Source organism: Bombina bombina, chromosome 9 (genome assembly GCF_027579735.1).
Source record: "Bombina bombina isolate aBomBom1 chromosome 9, aBomBom1.pri, whole genome shotgun sequence".
NCBI classification, from domain to species: Eukaryota; Metazoa; Chordata; class Amphibia; order Anura; family Bombinatoridae; genus Bombina; species Bombina bombina.
This window is the reverse complement of record NC_069507.1, coordinates 57221485-57235027: the sequence shown is the minus strand read 5'-3', so window position 1 is coordinate 57235027 and position 13543 is coordinate 57221485. Positions and strand designations below refer to the sequence as shown.

General features: G+C 36.6%; 1 protein-coding gene across 9 annotated transcripts in view; it reads right to left on the bottom strand.

The window, feature by feature from the left end:
- KCNMA1 (potassium calcium-activated channel subfamily M alpha 1) overlaps nucleotides 1–13543 on the bottom strand; it is a 940359-nt gene that overhangs the window by 127222 nt on the left and 799594 nt on the right. The gene's annotated exons all lie outside the window — the stretch shown is intronic.

The window sequence follows — 13543 nt, the reverse complement described above, 5'->3', positions numbered from 1 at the left end:
TCATTGTGACTGTACTGTATTCTCATTGTGACTGTACTATATTCTCATTGTGACTATACTGTATTCTAATTGTGATTGTATTGTATTCTCATTGTGATTGTACTGTATTCTCATTGTGACTGTACTGTATTCTCATTGTGATTGTACTGTATTCTCATTGTGATTTTACAGTATTCTCATTGTGATTGTACTGTATTCTCATTGTGACTGTACTGTATTCTCATTGTGATTGTACTGTATTCTCATTGTGACTGTACTGTATTCTCATTGTGATTGTACTGTATTCTCATTGTGACTGTACTGTATTCTCAATGTGATTGTACTGTATTCTCATTGTGATTGTACTGTATTCTCATTATGATGAAAGTTTGAATTATATTTTTGTTATTATGGTTTAATTTTTATTACAATTGTGTTTGTGTGATTTGCTTAGACTATTGCCTCTGAGAATTTCTAAGTGTTTTTTTTAAATCTCTCTACATCTTTCAGTATTCTCATTGTGATTGTACTGTATTCTCATTGTGACTGTACTGTATTCTCATTGTGATTGTACTGTATTCTCATTGTGACTGTACTGTATTCTCATTGTGATTGTACTGTATTCTCATTGTGACTGTACTGTATTCTCATTGTGACTGTACTGTATTCTCATTGTGATTGTACTGTATTCTCATTGTGACTGTACTGTATTCTCATTGTGACTATACTGTATTCTAATTGTGATTGTATTGTATTCTCATTGTGATTGTACTGTATTCTCATTGTGACTGTACTGTATTCTCATTGTGATTGTACTGTATTCTCATTGTGATTTTACAGTATTCTCATTGTGATTGTACTGTATTCTCATTGTGACTGTACTGTATTCTCATTGTGATTGTACTGTATTCTCATTGTGACTGTACTGTATTCTCATTGTGATTGTACTGTATTCTCATTGTGACTGTACTGTATTCTCAATGTGATTGTACTGTATTCTCATTGTGATTGTACTGTATTCTCATTGTGATTGTACTGTATTCTCATTATGATGAAAGTTTGAATTATATTTTTGTTATTATGGTTTAATTTTTATTACAATTGTGTTTGTGTGATTTGCTTAGACTATTGCCTCTGAGAATTTCTAAGTGTTTTTTTTAAATCTCTCTACATCTTTCAGTGCTGAAATAAGAGGCATAAAAAATGAATGGCAATAAATGCTATCTATATCTGCAAAATACATTGGAGAAAAATATACATCAGCTCATAATAGTATTAAAGGGACATAAAACCCAATGTTTTTCATTCATGATTCAGATAGAGCAGGGGTGGCCACACTTTTTTGTGATGGGATCTACTTTTCAAATGACCAGCTCAACGAGATCTACCCACTAAAAATAGGATGGCTCCTAAGCTTACATTCCTTTTTTTTCAAATAAAGATACCAAGAGAATGAAGAAAAATTGATAATAGGAGTGAATTAGAAAGTTGTTTAAAATTGCATGTTCTATATCTGAATTATACAAAAATATAAAATGTGTGTTTCATATCCCATTTAGGTTGCATGATTTATTTATTATTTATTGATGGATGTGCAAAAGCATAAGGATTACAACAGATTAATCCTGACGACAAAAGTAGAATTGACTTTAATTCAGGTTAACAGGAGCAACTACTTGTGGCATGTTAAATAACACTGCATTCAAATTACTGCTACTGACCCCCTTTACTTAGCGCCGCAGGCTTGGCCTGATATGACCCAGTGAGGCTTACACAAATAAATTTCAATAGCGTGCCATGTAGACTATTTCTTACTGGGTCAACACCTTCATTTGCCAGACATTAATCAGACTTGTTCCTTTAGTATAGCACAGCAGCTTCTGCCTTTACTTTTTCTATCTATTGACGCTTACCCTCCTAACTATACTATACCGCCATATCCATTGGGAGAGTACTCACTCAACCATGCTTTTGATAGGCCAATTGTTTTGTCGTTCAAAAATCATCATCTTGATTGGTTGAAATCGATGTCCCTCAAGATCCAATCCTGTAGCACTTTTCGTGCACGACCATAAGACTGTTTAATGACCCGCCCCTTCATATCCCTAGCAACCATACTCTACTCATGCCCCAGTGTTGAGATCCAGTAACTTGACCACATAATTTTGATCACATCGGCCGAGATCTACCAGCATTGACTTCATGATCTACTGGTAGATCTTGAGCTACCTATTGGGCACCCCTGAGATAGAGTATAACATTTTAAACAACTTTCCAATTTACTTCTATTATCATTTTTTTTGTTTTGTTTTCTTGTTATACTTTGTTGACAAGCAAGAAGGTAAGTTCAGGAGCGTGCACGTGTCTGCAGTACTATATGGCAGCAGTTTTCCAACAATGTTATACATTAGCAAGATCACTATTTCCTGTCATGTAGTTCCCCAGATATGTGCACATTACCTATCTAGATAGCTCTTCAAGAAAGAATAACAAGAGAACAAAGCAAATTTGATAAAAGAACTAAATTGGAAACTTTTTTTAAATTGCATTTTCTATCTGAATCATAAAAGAAAAAATATTGGGGTTTCATGTCCCTTTAATTCTAATAGTGTAACTGTAATTCTGGCGTAACCCACATTTTGCTGTGATTTTTAAAGATACAGTTAAGCAGTGACGGAATGTGTCCAGAAACAGTTTTTCAGTTTAGGAGCAAATGTTTACACCTTCTGACTATCATGTAGAATAACTAAGAAGATTCCTCTGTCCCTGTAAACGCTGTGATAATCCCCCAAGCAACAGCCTAAAACATATGGCATTCTTGATATGCGCACGTCACATTGTATCTGCTTTACAGTTTCCTAACTCAGTGAGGTTACAGTTAAAGGTAATGATGAGGGCCCTTTGGTGATCAGGATGATTAACCAGGGGGCAATGTCATAGAGATTCAGCAAGAAGTCAATCCATGGTACTTGGGGGTTGGGGACGTAAGGACTATGGCTGAACAAACCGCGAATAAATATGCTGCAATCTGACATCAGGTTGTAGTAAAGTAACCACCAGTGATTCTAAGATCTATAGTGGATCCACAAATATTTGTTTAAAGCTATTAATCCATGCAACATTTTCTTATTATATAAGAATATCTGCAATCAATATTTTCCATTAGCTCATGTCCTTAAAATAATATGCTAACTTTATTCCCCAAAAATACCCAATTTGGCCATACATTTTCAAATCTCAAGAGCATAACAATTAGGTTGATATTTAAAATCATTTTCTACATCTGATCTGCATTTTTTAAAATGAATTATGTGATAACATGAATGGGACAATTCATTCTAAAATATTTATGTAGTGTTTATAAAATAAACAGCAACTAACTTTGTTCAATATATAAATATGTTAAAGCTCTTTAAACTGACATTGAAACTAATTAAAAATGCACATTTGTGTTTAATTGCTTAACAACTGATAAAGAATACTCCCTAAACTATATTGATGTTTAGCAACCGGTCACCACAAGTAAGAAAACAAAAATTAGCTTTATTTAGGTCAGGAACATCAATTAAAAAAAAACTTTAATGGTTTTAAATACCCTTTATTAATGTAACAAAAGAATTGACTCTTGAAGTCTTTTTTGTGATCTTTGCCATCCAAAACATTGTTTTTCTATTTATCTTCTTATTTGCTCTGTCTGGGTTTAAGTACTCTGTCTTTAGCAAATTCTTGCCCTGCCTTCCTTTTCCTCTCTCTCTCTCGTTCTATCTGTTTCTTCTTTCCTTGCAGTTCCCCTATGACAAACATTGAAAGCAGCTCCCACTTTGAACAACCCACCTCATCATACAAACTGACAAAGCCATGCTTTTCAAAAACCCACAGCCAATCTGTTAATCATTATTTATTTACAAACGCCTCCGGGGCTGGAGAGCCTGTAAGGAGCGTGCACGATACCCCAGTCGGCCTCGCTTTCCCTGCTAGTGGAATCAGTGAAATAAATAAATAAGTGTGAAGAATACAGTAAATAAATAGATAAGAGAAAGAAGCAACATTGACCCTTAGGCAACCTAAACCCATCACTTTCTATTGCACATAAAATGTAGAGGATAACACTAAAGTATTTAATATATATATGGTATAATTTACCTACAGGAATGGCCTTTTGTGCAGAGCTTGGCTGTCTGGTATCTGGTAATATGATGTTTTGCTAAAGGCAACAGCATGATAAAAAAAAAATCACCTAGTGTACTGAACTGTCAGCCATATTCTCTAGGGCCTGTAGGGTAAAGATGTACCCTTAAGCGTCAGAATCTTGACACGGCTTTGAAGCAGATGAAAATACTGTAAATAACTCCCTAGAATTATTATCACTCAAGATCAAAGGAAGGAGAGAGATTTAACAGAGCTAAAAAAGGGATGAGGCATTTCTGCTCTGTGAGGCCAGTTAGCATTAAGAGAGGTTTTCTTTCTTTCATTATTTCAGCGATTTGAAGAGGAGTTCATAAAAAAAAAAAAAAAAAAGAATAAAATAACTTTGTGTATGTTACTGGAGTTCTTATTTAAGCAATGGGGAATTTGCTACGGGTGGCAAATCTGATAACCCTTTCATTGCTAGACTGAGCTAACAGCAGGTATTTATGATATTGTACTACTCAGTATACTCTGGATTGTTGTAATTTATATTATATATTCCTTTATTATCTACCCATTTTACCCTCTTCTTTTAAAAAACAATAGCCTAAAATCATTTTTTTTTAATTTGATGTGCAACTCCCCCCAAAAACTTATGGGTATTTTTAGCTTTCATACCAATGATATTTCAAATCATTTGAAAGTAGTATTTAAATTACTACACACATTCGAGTTAGGTACGGTACATATTTAGGTAATTTAGATTTCCTACAGTGAGATTAGGTAAATACACAAAACTTAAAAGGAAATAAGATTTTTTTAAAGGCTGTTTTTTCTCAGATTACATTGGTACTAAAAAGTAAACAGTCAATGAGGAAAAATAAAGTCATGTACATATTAACCCATTATTACTCATTAATGCTTCTGTGTTTTATTAAATTTTCTTTGATATTCCTTACAAAGTAACATGCTTAATTAAGCCTTTTATTTTAATTTTAAGGTAATTTACTATACATTTCTTTACCATCAAAATACTTAAGTATATTTATGTTTGCTCAAATGTAAATTGGGCGATTTAAAAACTGACAACTGTGCCCAAGCCCAAAAAACAAACTTGGCCAACAATTCAAGATATTTGTGTGAAAAAAATAAAATTGGTTTTTAAGATTTCATGGTTGTTAAATCAGATCCCTGGTCCTAAAATCAATTAATATATGGTGAAAAAGTATGGGTTTTGATGTGTTAAATTGGTTTCATAGTTGAATAAGGTTTGCAAACACTTATCTTCACTGGTGTTGGCTGTCAGAGGCATCATTATTCTATATAAGTGTTCAGTGGCTTCACTATTCTACACCAGTGTTGGCTATCTGTGGCATCACTATTCTACACCAGTGTTGGCTATCTGTGGCATCACTATTCTACACCAGTGTTGGCTATCTGTGGCATCACTATTCTACACCAGTTTTGGCTATCTGTGGCATCACTATTCTACACCAGTGTTGGCTATCTGTGGCATCACTATTCTACACCAGTGTTGGCTATCTGTGGCATCACTATTCTACACCAGTGTTGGCTATCTGTGGCATCACTATTCTACACCAGTGTTGGCTATCTGTGGCATCACTATTCTACACCAGTGTTGGCTATCTGTGGCATCACTATTCTACACCAATGTTGGCTATCAGTGGCATCACTATTCTACACCAGTGTTGGCTATCTGTGGCATCACTATTCTACACCAGTGTTGGCTATCTGTGGCATCACTATTCTACACCAATGTTGGCTATCAGTGGCATCACTATTCTACACCAGTGTTGGCTATCTGTGACATCACTATTCTACACCAGTGTTGGCTATCTGTGGCTTCACTATTCTACACCAGTGTTGGCTATCTGTGACATCACTATTCTACACCAGTGTTGGCTATCTGTGGCTTCACTATTCTACACCAGTGTTGGCTATCTGTGACATCACTATTCTACACCAGTGTTGGCTATCTGTGACATCACTATTCTACACCAGTGTTGGCTATCAGAAGCTTAACTATTCTACACCAGTGTTGGTTATCAGTGTCTTTGCTACTCTACACCAGTGTTGGCTATTATTGGCTTTACTATTCTACACCAGTGTTGGCTATCAGTGGCTTTACTATTCTACACCAGTGTTGGCTATCAGTGGCTTTACTATTCTACACCAGTGTTGGCTATCAGAAGCTTCACTTTTCTATACCAGTGTTGCCTATAAGTGACTTTACTATTCTACACCAGTGTTGGATATCAGATGATTCACTAGTCTACACCAGTCTTGGCTATCATTGGCTTTACTATTCTACACCAGTGTTGGCTATCAGTGGCTTTACTATTCTACACCAGTGTTGGCTATCAGTGGCTTCCCTATTCTACACCAGTGATAGATATCAGAGTAATCACTAGTCTACACCAGTGTTGGCTATCAGTGGCTTTACTATTCTACACTGGTTTAAGCTATCAGAGTCTTTACTACTCTACACCAGTGTTAGCTACCAGTAGCTTTACTATCCTACACCAGTGTTGGATATCAGAGGATTCATTACTCTACACCAGTGTTAGCTACCAGTGGCTTTACTATCCAACACCAGTGTTGGATATCAGAGGATTCACTAGTCTACACCAGTGTTGGCTATCTGCGGCTTCACTATTTTACACCAGTGTTGGCTATCAGTGGCTTCACTAGTCTACACCAGTGTTTGATATCAAAGGATTCACTAGTTTACACCAGCGTTGGCTATCAGTGGCTTAACTACTCTACACCAGTTTTGGATATCAGAGGATTCACTAGTCTACACCAGTGTTGGCTATCAGTGGCTTCCCTATTCTACACCAGTGTTGGATATCAGAGGATTCACTAGTCTACACCAGTGTTGGCTATCATTGACTTTACTATTTTACACTAGTGTTAGCTATCAGTGGCTTTACTATTCTACACCTGTGTTAGTTATCAGAGTCTTTACTACTCTACACCAGTGTTGGCTATCAGTGGCTTTACTATCCTACACCAGTGTTGGCTATCAGTGGCTTTACTATCCTACACCAGTGTTGGCTATCAGTAGCTTTACTACTCTACACTAGTGTTGGCTATTATTGGCTTTACTATTCTACACCAGTGTTGGCTATCATTGGCTTTACTACTCCACACCAGTGTTAGCTATCAGAGTCCATACTAATCTACACCAGTGTAGATGGGCATAAGAAGGTTCCCTGTGGCTCACCATGCCATATCCAGTCATATATCATTCAACAAATAAATATTAACCCATAAGATAAAGATTTTTCTCTATTTAATCATGATACTCCAGTGCTTCTCTCTCTTCAATTTATACTCCTGACATCACAAACACTGTGCTCATTTCAAGTTGAGTGACAAATAGGTTATAAGTACTATGCATGTATAAATGCTGTCCTTGGAAAGAAAAAAATCCAAATGGAACAATTTGCCCAGTAATGTTCTGTAATACAGTTCTCCTACACATCTAATAATCATATATTCCAGATTTAAAACAAATTGTAAAATTCAACCTTTAGTGCTTCAAATGATTTGCTTAATTTAGATAGTGTCTGTTTTATTTTGTTGAGTTTTGCTGAATTTAAACTATGCTCCATAATAAAACTTGTGACAACTTTCTTTGCCGTTACTCTGAATATTTTTAGCTATATAAGCTATCTTATCTTAGATGATTTATGAGTAAATAATCCATATTTCTAAATTCTCAGCTCCTACTGTGAAATTTAGTCAGCTTCTCTCAGCCCCTCTTTATAGACATCTCATAAACTTCTGAATGTCCTAATTACTGTACTGTCACGTCACAGTTGTGTTATGTAACTTCAGCAAGAACTTAGATGAACAGCGTGCATGCTATTAGATTTTCCTCCTCTCTCTTCACTGTCCAAATCAATTAATGAAGATTTGATTTCAATCGACAGCATAAAAGGAGAGGTAATTCTCAGGTTTGGCTCAGATTGTAGTAATACATTCAACATAGTCCCAGTGAACAGATAGCTGTACTCACAGGCACCGCTTCAAAGGGAAACTAGCCTAGGGCTAGCATATCACGGGAACTGGCTGATTGGTTTAAGTTATCATTAGTGCCACTGCTTGTTTGCAGTTACACAGACATAGGATGAGGAGAGAGTGCTCCTACTTTACAGCAGACGTAGTTTTCAAACGCCTTTTCAAATTGTTTTCTGTGACAGAAATTGTTTTTTCAGCTCTGTCATTACCTGCTGATACGCTGACAGAATAAATACTAGTGCTTTAAAAAGCCATCTAACAACACTGCAGGTTTTTCCACCCTTCGTCAATTTTTTTTTTCTTTTTTAGCTGCACCATTTATTTTGAAACAGTAAAATAGAGATGAGGGCTTAAACACATACTGACACATTGCCTGCTGTTCTGTGGAAAAACTTTAACCAGGAATAAAGAACCACGACTTTATACCAATTTATCTAAATACATTGAACTGCTATCACGTTGCATCAATGCTGAGCTGTGGTCTTCAGCACCTTGGACAGCTGTCAGGGTCATTCTTAAAAACAGTTGCAGCACCATGGACAGATCAAACCCTCTGCTTAAAGGGACAGTGTACTGTAAACTTGTTTTATAGAGTATAAGATGTATGGGAACACAAATCTTTATGTTTATTTTTGAAAATAAAATAGCTGTATTGTAGGGAGAATAAAACTCCATATCTTATCACTCTATAAAGACAAATGTGTCCTTATCGTATCTATGCCTGTATAGACAAGTTTGAATTTTTTTTGAAAATGCTAATCTTCAGCTCAAGGAGAACTTAAGTTCTGGTCTTGTAATTTAAAATATTTTGCAATTTTTATGCAACTCAAAGTAATGGTGAGCCATTAGCTAAATGAGACCTGTGAGCTGTAGTCTCAGAGACTATGTTCATTACAATGTATTTAGCCCACTGTCTGGTCCAATGAGATTACAATAATGCTAATACTGCTACCATTTAAAGGGTCATTATAGTCGAAAAATTGCATGCATTTATTTGTTAGAACATGTCGACTAGCAACTCTGTACCTCTATATTTTTAACCTGTGCAAGGAGGTTAAGCACATAATGGAAATACGGCTTGGGATTTCACAGAGCATTGTTTGCCCAAAACAAAAACTGATCCAATCAGAAAACCAAAATTTACAGGTCTTCTTTTTTTATTTGTCTTATTGATAGGGCTTAGTGTTTGTTAAAGGACTTCTATAACCTAATAACAGTAAAGGGCAATTATAGTGCAAAAATTACATGATCTAAATTTGTTAGAGCGTGTAATTTAAAGACTAGTTACCCTGCACATCTATGTGTTTAACCCCCGCAAATTTGTTAAACACATAGCAGAAGTACTGTTCTGGATTCAGCAGAGCACTACTGGTCCAGAGCGGAAACTGATGCTGATCCATTAGGCAGCACTAACCGAACAACCCAGCTGTGTAACTAGCACTGCTGATCGGATCAGCAGAAGTCTCTTCTTGGGATCAGTAGTGCTTTGCAGGTCCCAAGCAGTACTTCTACTATGTGTTTAACCCTAGCAAAGAGGTTAAATTGTAACCAGTAAATTGTGATTTTCTATTATTTTATAAAATAGGCTATTAGACATTAAAGGGATACTGAACTCAATTTTATTCTTTCATGATTCAGATAGAGCATGCAGTTTTAAGCAACTTTCTAATTTACTCCTAGTATAATTTTTCTTCGTTTTCTTGCTATCTTTATTTGAAAAAGAAGGCACCTAAGCTAAGGAGTCAGACAATTTTAGGTTTAGAACCCTGGACAGCACTTGTTTATTGGTGGGTGAATTTATCCACCAATCAGCAAGAACAAACCAGGTTGTTCACCAAAAATGGACCTGCATCTAAACTTACATTCTTGCTTTTCAAATAAAAATACGAAGAGAAGGAAGAAAAATTGATAATAGGAGTAAATTAGAAAGTTGCTTAAAATTGCATGATCTATCTGAATCATGAAAGAAAAAATATGGGTTCAGTTTCCCTTTAATTTTATCTTAAATATTTATCAGTTCAAGAAATATATTCTTTGAAACTGTATCTTGATTTATTGCATGGTGTATTAGCTAGTGTTTAGCAGATAACATTCTATAGAAACATAGATTTTGAATGCAGATAAGATCCAAAAGACCCATAAAGTTACTCAATATTTCCATCTAAAATATAATCTTAATTAACGGCTAGATTACAAGTGTTGCGGTACGGCTTTTAACACTGAAAAAATGGCCATTCCAGCGTAATGGCCAGTAACGCATATTACGAGTCGTGTGGTATAGCTATACCGCAAGCATTTTAGCCTGTAACGCAACATCCATTCCGCACTAAAAAAAATTATGTTTTTGTGTGGGATTTTCATAGCGCCGGTATTACAGGTTGTGCGTTCAGGCTAAAAAGCATGCGTTACAGCCTATACCGACACGATCCATACCGCCATCTGAGAGCAGCAGTTATGGATTTTGCGAAACAAAAAGGTTTTACAAAACTCATAACTAAACTGTTACAAAGTACACAAACACCCATAAACGATCTATTAACCCCTAAACCGCCACCCTCCTGTATCGCAAACACTATTTAAAACTTATTAACCCCTAGTCTGCCGGCCACCCACATTGCGACTATTAAATAAACCTAATAAGCCCTAATTTGCCGCCAGCCCACATCGCCAACATTATTTAAATATATTAACCCCTAATCCGCCGCTCCCCGACATCGCTGCCACTATAAGAAAGTTATTAACCCCTAAACCTTTGGCCTTCCACATCGTCGCCACTATAATAAAGTTATTAACCCCTAAACCTCCGGCCTCCCACTTCGCTGCCACTATAATAAAGTTATTAACCCCTAAACCTCCAGACTCCCACATCGCCTCCACTAAATAAACATATTAACCGCTAAACCTCCGGCCTCCCACTTCACCGCCACTAAATAAACCTATTAACCCCTAAACAGCCGCCCCCCCAAATTGCAAAACACTAACTTAAACTATTAACCCCTAAACCTAACACCCCCTAACTTTAAATTAAAATTACAATATAACTATATTTAAATAAATAAAAACTTACCTGTGAAATAAAAATAAACCTAACATAAACACCCCCTAGCCTACAATAAACTGCCAATAGACCTTAAAAGGGTCTTTTGTAGGGCATTGCCCTAAGTTAAACAGCTCTTTTACCTGTAAACAAAAATACAAAGTCCCCCAAACAGTAAAACCCACCACCCAACCAACCCCCCAAAATAAAAAAAAACAACTCTAAAAAAAACCCGAAGGTACCCATTGCCCTTAAAGGGGCATTTGTATGGGCATTGCCCTTAAAAGGGCATTCAGCTCTTTTTTGCTGCCCTTAAAAGGGCATTCAGCTCTTTTACAAAAGCCCAAAGCCCTTATCTAAAAAAAAAACACCCAAAAAAATAAAAAAAAACATAACACTAACCCTAGAATATCTAGTTACGGTTCCTGAAGTCCGTACATCCATTTTCATCCAGGCGTTGGGAAGTCTTCATCCAGGCGGCGACACCTTCATCCATCTCAGGGACGTCTTCTATCTTCATCTCGGTGGCACGGAGCGCAGCCATCCAGGAAGCTGATCCCATCCTGTGCGGAGCGTCCTCTTCATACGGTCACCAAAATGGCATACCTTGCATTCCTATTGGCTCATTTGATTCTTCAAATTCAAATCAGCCAATAGGATGAGAGCTACTGAAATCCTATTGTCTGATTTGAACAGCCAATAGGATTTCAGTAGCTCTCCTCCTATTGGCTGTTTTGATGGCTGGAGGTTTAGGGGTTAATAGGGTTATTTAGTGGCGGCGATGTGGAAGGCCGGAGGTTTAGGGATTAATAGGTTTATTTAGTGGCAGCGATGTGGGACGCCGGAGGTTTAGGGGTTAATAACTATTATAGTGGCAGCGATGTCGGGGAGCGGCGGAATAGGGGTTAATAACTTTATTATAGTGTTGGGGAGCAGCGGAATAGGGGTTAATAACTTTTATTAGTGTCGGCGATGTCGGGAGCGGCAGATTTGGGGTTAATAACTTAATTTAGGTGTTGGCGATGTCGTGGCGGCAGGTTCAAACGTAACTTTTTTTCCCCATAGACATCAATGGGGTTGCGTTACAGAGATTTTTCATTCCGCACTTCAGGTGTTAGGTTTTTTCACCCCCATTAATGTCTATGGGGGAAAACGTGCACAAAGCAGCCCTTGGATTTTATGTGGTATGGAGCTTATCGCCATCATATCGCATGCACAAGAAGGCTTTTCAGTAACTCGTAATGGCAGCGCTATGGAGAGTGAAATAACGCAACTTTTTTGGCATTAGTTTCGCACCCTGTTTAGCGCAAACACTCTAGGTGTAAATCTTACTACAGCTTTAGGCATATCTTGGGCATTCATGAGTTCCCAAACAGTGAGCCCGATTAAAAGTGGTGCGCTATTTAGCTTGTGCACAAGTGCAAACACTGCTAGAACTAAACTTTTAACGCGTGCTAACCAGTATTACAAGTTCAAGTAAATGGTTTGCACATGAGTGAAAGCTGACTCGCGCTAACTTTAGGACATTGGATATTGCGACTGTTCTAACTTCTTGTCCACAAAGACATTAATGGAGCGCACTGCTGAAAAAAAATAACATATCGCTCACCTGTAAACCTGACACCGCATTAGACCAAGGGGTAGATTTAATAAGCATAGGATGCTGGTATCTACACTCATAGTTTCCAGCTCGCCCGAAACATAAGTCAAGAAGCAGCGGTCTTAACTTCTCCGCCACCTTTTAAATGGAGGACTGCAATCATCCCGATCAGTTATGATCGAGATGATTGACACCCCCTGCTATCAGCCAATTGGCCGCGAATGTGCAGGGGGCTGCATATCACAAGCATTTCACAAGAAATGCTTGTGCAATGTTAAATGCCTACAGCGATACATGTCCGCCCGGCATTTAATAAATTTACCCCCAAGTGCGTACAACCTGACGTAATTCATATTTTACATTCCAATGTTCTTTACATAGAAATTTTTTTTTTTTTTTAAATATATATTTCTATATAAATTTATATCTTTACCAATATATACAAGAATAGATATATACAGATATATAAAGGTATATATATTTAGAAATAAAAAGAACATTTTCTCCTATGTGAAGACAATTTGGATGTAAAATATTTACAGTAAATACACAGTAAAACACATATTAAATATCAGAAATAAGGTATTTGAGTGGAAAGGGCTCATAAGTATATATATATATATATATATATATATATATACAGTATATAAAAGAACCTCTGGGTTCTTGTAATCTAAATGCCTAAATTTTACATTTGCAACATTTAATGTTACATCACACTCACATGCCAACACATCTGTTTGTTTTAGTAT